The following is a 9,487-nucleotide window of genomic DNA, read 5'->3' as shown; positions in this document are numbered from 1 at the left end:
CTTGTTTCTGTACATACATATGTACCTGCACTTTGTGAATATGTAATCGGTGGAAATGGAAATGGCATGGGTACTACACAGATCTGATACTCATTACATATGCTTTTATAGAGAGTTTTTTGCAGGAGAGCTGCCGAGAAACAGGAGCAGGCCCGAATCAAATTCAAATAATACGTTTTGAATGCACGCGAAGAGTGTACCCAGTATTTTTGAGTTCCGCCAGTACGCAGACTCAGATGCTGCAGCCCAAAAGGGGGACAGCATCCACGGGATAGCATTGTACAAAAAGGGGGACAGCATCCACAGGATAGCCATGGATTTAGTCCTTCACAAACGGCCGAGTCGTGCGGTGGAGCTGCGGCCGCTTTGTGGGCAAATTGCTGAAACTAAAATGGCGAAACATGGAGATTATTGTCAACTAACATTGTTTGATGTCTGATTGAACGATGATTATTTTACAACTCGTACATTCACTGGACAATTTATGCATCTGTAATTATATAATTTTTATCCATTTTGGGCGGGACAAAAGGGTCTAATTGATCCATGAATTTCCATTAGTTTCAAATTAAAAAACATTTTTCCCATAATTGCTTCATATTTCACAGCCAGATGTAATCAAACGAAACATTTGAATTTCCTGCGGTCAGCGCAACAAATGTTAATAAATTCTGTACGCTAGTCCGTGCACAAATTGATAAATTTTCATTTTATTTAATATTGAAATTGATGCATTGCATTTCATTGCCCATCATCATGGCCCATCACACTCCCACCGCCCTCTATTGAGGTCCCGAATCGCTTTCAGCGCGTGACTCCATATGCGCAATAATGATATTTAATTTCATTCGATTCGAATCGAATCGCTGCGATTCATTCGTTTTAAATTTGCTCTAAATGTGAGCTAATTAAACGGAATTGGAGGAGAAGCAGCAGCGGCAGCAGCAGCGGCAGCAGCAGCTCGGAGACAGAGCTCAGAGCTGAGCTGCAAATAAATCGTTAGCAATTCATTTTGCTTGATTGTGTGCCTGGTGTCTCCTTGGGGTCCGTCCTCCTTCGTCTATCTGTGTTAAGATGCCGCCACACACAAGTCAATGCAATCGGTGTAATCGGAGTAGAGTAGGAATCGCAGCTTTTCCCCTAATCTCTTTGCTTTATCCTGCGTAATAATAACTACTTCCAGGGCTTTGCGTAAGGACATGGCTTCTTCTCATTCTTCTTTGTTCTTCACTCCTGCATTCCCGCTTTACCGCTTTTCCTGCTTTTACTTTTTTTATATTTTTTTTTTGTGTGCTGTTGTTCCTTTGCGTGACAGCTCATGTCTTGTTTATCTAAATCATCCGACTGTGTAAATGCCAGGCCTGTCTTCCTGTTACCCAGTCCCCAGCCTGTCCTCCGTCCTTCCATTCGACCGTCCGTCTGCCTCGGCTGCCACTTCTTGTGTTGTGTGCCACGCCACTCCAGAAGTAAGCTCGTGTCATCACATGGCAATGAGTGAATGACTTTGTCGACTAAACTGTTGGTCTGGCTGCGGCATGGGGCATGGGGCATGCCTCGTGAGGCTATGCAAAAATCTGTCGAGTTCTGCTTTTGGTAACAATGGCATGTACATTGCACAAGTGCTTCAGCTAGTCGGGTAATTACGGCGTCGTTGCACATTTCCAAGTCCCTGCCAGGCCGGAGCAGGAGCTGCAGCCGGAGTTTGAGCTCCAGTCCTGCCATCTCTCGTTATCAGCCAGTGTCGCAATTTCTCTCTACCAGTTCTCTTCTTTTATTTGCGGGTTTCACATTTTCACATGTGACTAGTCAAGTCTGGTAATCAGAAATTGATCGCAAATGCTCTCTCTCGCTCTCCTGCTCTCTGGCGAGATGAAGAAAATATTGTTACATCATTTTGGACTGCAGTTTTTGTGTGCGCTTCGCATCTGGCGGAAATTGCTCAAGACATTGATGCCCTGCCAGGGCCAACATAGCCAATTCTGCCCTCTGGCTACTTAGTACATTACTTACATAACCTCTCTATATACGATTCTATGTGTGGTGTATGTTTGTGTGTTTGCCAACTTTTCTATCGTTTTTTCTTACTTTCATCTGAGCGATTGCACGTGCTTTGTGTCAGGTTTTTTTCGAGTCCCCATTCAGCTCCAAGCAGCTACCGCCTTGAATAAAGGAGCGATGGAAACAAGAAGTTGGCGCTAATGTAGACGGCTGCCAATAGCTGTGGCTGTAATAAAATATAGGGGATCAATTGTTGAACTAATCTTAAGTGTTGCTTCATATTGAATTTCAAGAGTTTATGCTTATTATGTATAAAAACAATTGGCTTTCATCCTGGAGCTGAATTTGCCGCTAAACATATTTGATTGAAAACATCACATATGGAAATAATTCTAAGCCTTTTGGGAAACGCATTCACTACCCCAAAACCCTGCCACCTGCCAGACTAAGTAAATGGTTTGATTTTCGTCTGCCGCAGAGTCATTTGCGCCGCGGTTCCTACTGCTTCTGTTGTGGTAATGTGTCCCTGGTGTGTGTTTTTGTTGGTTCCTCCCTTTCATTGTTTCTTTTTCGCTTTCGCTTTCGCTTTCTCTTTCTCTTTGGATGTTGGTGTTGCCCAAAAACAAATAATGGGCATCGTTTAACCCTACGGCACTGCGTACGGCGAGCGTTGCCAGATTATTTCTCCCGTTATTTCTTGTTGTTTTCTTTTGTTGTTGTTCTTTCGTTGTAAGCTCAGGTGTAATGTGTGGTTGGAGGGGGGACTAGACGGAGGCTAAAGGCTGTTGGAATGCCTTCAGCTATGATTTTTTATTTGATTATGATCTGCATTTCGAATTGCCGTGCAACAAATTGGATTGTCGAACCGAACAATTGCTTGATTTGCTTGATAAGGTAAGTTTTCCACACTACACAAAACATAGTAGAGCAAAAGAGTTGCCAGCAAATGAACAGTTCTCTTTGTTTCAGGATTGCCTGATTACCATACACATACACATGGTATAGTATAAACATATTTCATATGCACGAGTATCTATGTCCCCGGGGCGCTGCCCACGCCCCCACACCATTTCACCATTTCATTGCTCTTTTGTGCTCCTCTGTGCCAGGGGAGTCGTAAAAAAACAAAGAAGAAGGAGGAGCCGGCTAACCGTGTGAAATGTGTGCATATGAAAACGTTTGAGGTGTTTCCCCAACCCCTGCGCCTAGCCGCTTGGCTCCCCATCCAGTGCTCGATTTTCATCGCTTAAATGCCACATATCAAGTATCTGGCTGGCCAATGGGAGAGCACAACGCAGGTGAATGCTCTCTATCGAAGGGGCGGCAGCTTATTTGGCCAGGCTGAGAGGCCAGAGCCAGTTGTCTTCCCGTGTGTCCGGCCGAATGATAGATGACAACTCGGACAGCTGGCCGAGCATCGAAAAAATTGCTCAAGACAGCCGGCAGATGTGGATAAGAATTTGATTGATATTCGGCCACGTCTGCCCGGTGGCCACCTCTTAAACGGATTCCAAAGAAAGCCTCCGGATAAGCTGGCTTGACTTTAAACAGAATCCAGCACTCAGAGGCCAGACATTAATGGGAATTTGTGTAAATTTCCATTTGTCAATTGTGCTGATGAAATTTTCCATATGGTTCAATTTATGACCACAGCGAGGGAGGAGGTGGGTGCGACTCCCCTCCCCAAGGCCACACTTGGGCGCAAATAATGGCAATCAGAATGTCGGAGTCCGCATTCAAATGCCGAGGCGAAATTTAATAACAAATATAAATCATTTTGCTGACAGCCAAAGCACGACCACCAGCAGCTTCGTGTCCCCTGAGCCCACCCCCTGCATCTCGCTCCCTATCTACGGCTTCCTGCTCCAGGGACCTCCTTCAACTTCCATTCACACCTCAAGTGATACGGCGCTCGGTGGAGAGCCACAGCGGGAAACGGAGACGCACTAATGGCACAGTGGCACACCCAATAGAAGGACCATTTCTCATCCTCCCCATCCATCTGTCCATCTGTCCATCTGTCCGTCTGTTCCTCTGACCGTCTCCCTGTCTCTCTGTGGGAGTTGGCGCATGTCCTTGGGCCCTGCCCAAAGTTGCCACTCTGACTGTCGTGTTAATTTTTTATCACTTTGAAATTAAAGAACAACACTTGGGCGGTGGGTGGTTCGCCGTTCTCCGTTCTCCGTTTGCTGTCCGATTTTTTGTTCCTTTTCAGCGAAAATGATTTGATGCTGCAGGACATGCGGAAGGCGGTAGAACTGGGCCGGACTCCGGACTCCGGTTCCCCTGGCTCGTGTCTGGCCGGGCATAAATAATTAACTTAATGCCATGTTGCCCATAAATTAGGCATTCCATGCATCACCCCACCCCACCCCGCACCCTCCTCAACATTTGTTAAGTGCCTTTCACTTACCTCGGGAGCGGTGCCGTTTGGGTTTCAGGCTTCATCTTGAGCTACTCTTTGATTAACCAAGGGCCTTCTGGTCAGGAGAGGTCCTTCACACTCACCGTTTGCCATCTCACTTCCTTCCATCACTCTGGGGACTGCGGCGAGCTATTTGCCAATGCAATGCCAAATGCAATTTCGAGCAAATCAATTGAAAACACAATTGCCTTTCACTGAGAAGTGCTGTGCTGCCTTCCTGGCTGCCCCTGCCCCTGCCCCTGCCCCTGTCCCTGCGCACTCCGCCATGACCCTGTTTGTCCGAGGAGAGGAGTGGAGTCGAGATTTGTTTTGCATTGACCGCAAATTTCAATACAGCTCTGCGGTCGCCGCTCAATTGTATACCGTAAACCTCTCCCTTTCAATTGACACAGCCAGAGGGCACAGTGGAGCGATTACCGTGAAAACATATCTATCTGAGACTGGATCTGTCAGTTTCTCCTCCAATAAATTGGCGGCCCATCTGTAAAGTCTAACAGCGTGCATGTCGGCTCTCCATTATGTATCCTCTCCATAAATATTTCATTTGCGAATCGTGGTACAAGTACAGGCAATGTTTGTGTGTTGTTTGTCGTAATGTGATACAAACATTTCAGAAAATAGCAGTTTTTACAGTGGAACAAAGCTCAAAAAGCTGCTTCAATTTATAACAGTGACCCACTATAGAATTAACTGTGCAACCGTAAGCCCAATCGTCTACGTCTAATCGTAGTCCCAGGGGCATTGCTCATTCACTTCATATTTGACTGCGTCAAATCCAATTAGGTGAGAATAATCGAATTATTTGGTAAATTGTTTGCCAACCACTGTGCAGCAGCAAAGTGCGGTTGCAATGGCATTAAAGATTTGTGTTGCGGCTTCCAGCTCTTGTGGTTCGAAGTTCGTGTTCCTGGCATTTGTTGTTCCTGCAGCCATTGTGTTGCAGCTGCTCGAACGACCCGGACCAGAGCCCAGAGTGTTTGCTCAGGTGTACGTCAATTAACTGCAGTGGCCGACCCAATTGCGTTGACGCCGTTTATTTAAACCGAATTTAGCGCCCACATTCTGGATAACGACACACTTATACAGCAGTTAATTGAGAGCACACACAAATTCGGCTGATTGCAATTCATTAGGCTGGCTAATGTGCATTAAAGGTTCATAATCAGCTAAGTGAAGACTCGCAAAGTTATCCAGCTCCTCCAAGGAGGTCGGGGTCGGGGTCGGTGTCTTCGAGGTGTCAACTTTTGCTGGCGACGGCGACAACTACGGCCCTGACCCACATTTTCGGTGGAGCGATGGAGGGTTGGAGGGATGGAGGGAGAGCCAACAAGTTGAGATATTATATTTTAATGAGATGCAGTTGGTAATTTTTGGGGGCTTGGGGCTAGCCTCAGAACTGCTAGGATTTGTCACTCTGATTATGCAGCTCGGTGTCTGGTATCTCGTCTAATTTTATTACTCTGGCTGGCTGGTCGAATGAATATTTATGGTCATATAAATACATTATTGTATCTCGCATGTAAATGACATGCAAGCGAACATTCCCCGCTCCAGCTCCAGTTCTTCGCATCTCACTGACCTCCTCGTAAACCCTTGACATGCCCTGCTCATCAAGAACATAAAGTTTGTGCAGTTGCTTCAACGGTCGTCTCGGTGACTTTGCATATGATTACATGAAATTTGCATCACATTATTTTGTCCAGGGTACAGGCTACAGGCTACAGGGTACAGGGTCCAGGGTCCAGGGTCGCTTGTCGTCGTCTTCCACTTCCTGACAGCCACGTGGGCTAGCATACAAATTACTCGTGCAACATTTATTATCTGGCCTCATCAGGTCGAAGCCCAAAAGTAGTGCCAACTGTCTTCCATTCGAATACACTTGGAGCATCTGCAGCCATCCACTCGACCAATTGATGAGCTCCACGTACTCAAACTGTTTTACAATCGAGGAAGTCTATGCAAATGAAGTCAGCTGAATGAGTGCACTGAGCCGTGGACGCTCCTGAAGTCAACAAAATTATTATACCAGCCCGGGACGACTCGCAGAATGAAGGCCCTGCCCTTTAAGTGGGTTTTATATTGCGAGGATGAATGCCAAATTACTCACTTGATTGATGAGCAGATAAGCAGGAATGATGTGCATCGAAATATAGAACGTTATAATGATCCACGCTATCATATATGTACATATCGTAGGAATCATCGATGTGCAAGGTCCCTGAAGCTATACTTCACTCAACTTTATGTTTATATTTTTTGGCTAAAATAACTTTACGAGTAATACAAACAAAACAAAAAGTGTGGCATACTTTTTTGATCCGTAGTGCAGTGGCATGAAATATTGTCTTTAATACAATGTGGATGCAGAACAAACAGACGAGTAGTACACACCCGCAACAAAACAGAAAAACTGTTGATTTATTTACACGGGCAATATTTTATCTGCCACATCATGCCCCGAGCATTGGCTTTGCTCCAAAGAAATAAAATCAAACCGCAGTGGGGAGCGCAGTGGCAGGAGGGAAAGTTAACAGAGCTCGTGGCAAATAGATTGTTGGAGAGGGAGGTCAATAAACACACCACGGGGCTGCAGTCCTCACGGTTTACTTTGTGTTAGTCGAGCGCCGAGCGCCGAGAGCCGAGCGTTGCTGCCATCGATTTTTGGCCAATATATTCAGCTGTGGCCATCTGGCAGGGCACCTTTTTAGAGTTCCTTTCATGCTGAGTCCTGAGTTCCAAGTTGCATCTGCAGCTGAAGCTTAAGCTCAAGGTAAGTGGGTTGCATGTAAAATATGGAATGCAGTCCCGTTATCCGCTCGCCCTCTGGCCACACCGTTTAATTCATGCAGGCCAGGCCCAAGTGATGCTTCAGATGTTCCTATTCCTGCCGTTCCTGCTCCCTCTGGCACGCTCCACTTGCAGTTGCTTCTTCAGTCAAGGATATTTCACACTCTCCACTCTCCACTCTCCACTCTCCTCATTCCCAATCACTCACCCTCGCCTTTGCTGCGTTTCCTCTGCCACTTGTGTGGATGGATTTATTGCCGTTTTCGGCTCCAGCTTTGAAATTGAAAAGCAAACAAGCCGCTAACAAGGTGAAGCTTTTGCCTCCTCGCACGCCATTTTTTTTTTCTCACCCGAACCAGCAGCCACACTCGCTCCTCCCTGCCCTGCCCGACGCTCTCTTCAATCTAAATTTGAAGTTGCTCGATTCGTTTCCTTTCCTTTCGTTTCGATTCGATTCGATTCGATTTTTCGTACGTGCTCGATAATCCCGTCGTGGTAATCGTAGTGAAGGAAGTCGTAGCCCTAGTCCTGGTCCCCGTCGCAGGTTGAGTTCTCTTGAAATGTGGAACATTTTTGATTTCTCACGTATACTTATGCCTTTGTGTGTTGTGCGCTCTATTTGTATTTGTGTTTGAATTGAGCACCATTAAATGCCCAAGTGGCATGCAACATTTTTCTCACTGCGGTCGTGCCTTGGCAGTCCGCGTCCTAGTCCTCGTCCTCGTCCTCGTCCCGCCTAGACGAAGACCCAGAACCCTGCTTCCAGGCCCATGTCCTTATTCAATTTCGCTTTGCTTATTAATTTTTTTCTTCTTTGGGCTTCCCTTTTGGTGTTTTTCTGTATTATGGCGAGGCAAGCAGTTCCGGCAAGGAAGGAGTTCGCTTCGATTCGAAACAACTGTCTGGAAATGGAAGATGGTAATAAAAATAACTTTGCTGATGAAGCAAGTTGCACGAGGTTTATGGCACATGAAGCACGCTGTTTATTCTGATTAATTCAGTTTCTGTTTTAAATATTTTACACTCGAAAGGTGCTACGTCTCTAAGATCCCCTCATCCAGACCGCTGCCCCGGTCTCCTGCATTTAATCTTCAACTTGCCGAACTTTCCACTCCACCGTTTAGATAATTTTTTACTTTTGCTGACACTTTGCAAGGTCATCCCGAAGAAAAGTTTCGCACTGACACATTTCCTTTTTGCAGAATGCAGCAAAGTTTTTCCTCCGTTCCTAATCCTTTTTTTTCGCTTGCTGTATGCGTTTTTTGATTATTTATGGATCTGTTTTCAGAGTGAAACATAAAAGCCAATGAAAACAACTTACGTAATTGGGCATTTTCCGCCCATAAATACGACGGACCGACTAAGCCTGCACGGATACATAAATACATATGTACATATGTAGGAGTTGAAATCAAGCAATGAATAATGTTTGGCCAATTGATGGACGCTAACTGGGGCTGCCCCGTTCCGATCAAATTAGGAGCAATAAAATTGAAATTTATGAGAGCAGAAAACCTGAAGCCTGTATCGGCCGAAAGTAAAGGCTTATCCCCCGCCCAATCCACCACACCTTTGAATGGATGCTTGCTGGACGGTTGGATGGTGGCGGGAAATGGTAGACAAAAGAGCAAAATAAATTGGCAGTGCCGCCATCAAGTTTGCCTCTATTAAAACACACAAAACAAATGCAAAAGTTACACAAAAGGAAACTTTCTCTGCCATCGTCCTGTTACGGTTGGCTCTGGCGTGGGGACTTTTCCCGTTGGGGTGGGGGGGGGAGGTGGTTCCGTTCTTCTGCTGACTCTGTTATTTTAGAAAAAACTTGCGCCCACGTCTTCGGTTTGGTTTTGGTTTCACTCCCGCTCTCGCCCTGGTTCCCGGTTCGTGTCTAGCTGTGTCCTGCCATCCTGCCATTCAACCAAGCAGAAACTCCTTTCAACATGCATACACACGCAAGTCGAAATTATTTGGCTGCGATAGAAAAGGTTCAAAGCCGAATTCAGCAGCCAATTCATTATAATGACATCAACGTTTTGCCCCATCTCAAGCGATCCTAATTGAGATTTAATAGATGTCTAGCTCTCCCCGTTCTCTGTCCCAAACTGCGGGCCCATTGGAAGCGATGGGGGAAAAAGTGCAAATTTAGTTGAATCCAATTATTTTTTATATTCCAGTTGCATGCATGGCTGAGAAGTGGCATGGAAGCCCATCAAGGTACAGGCAGCAGAGTCCAAAACGACTGAAAAGCGCTGGCGGAAAATTGAAAATTGGAATTCA

Source organism: Drosophila guanche, unplaced genomic scaffold (genome assembly GCF_900245975.1).
Source record: "Drosophila guanche unplaced genomic scaffold, DGUA_6, whole genome shotgun sequence".
Lineage (NCBI taxonomy): Eukaryota > Metazoa > Arthropoda > Insecta > Diptera > Drosophilidae > Drosophila > Drosophila guanche.
The sequence above is the reverse complement of the archived record's forward strand: the minus strand, read 5'-3'. Positions refer to the sequence as shown.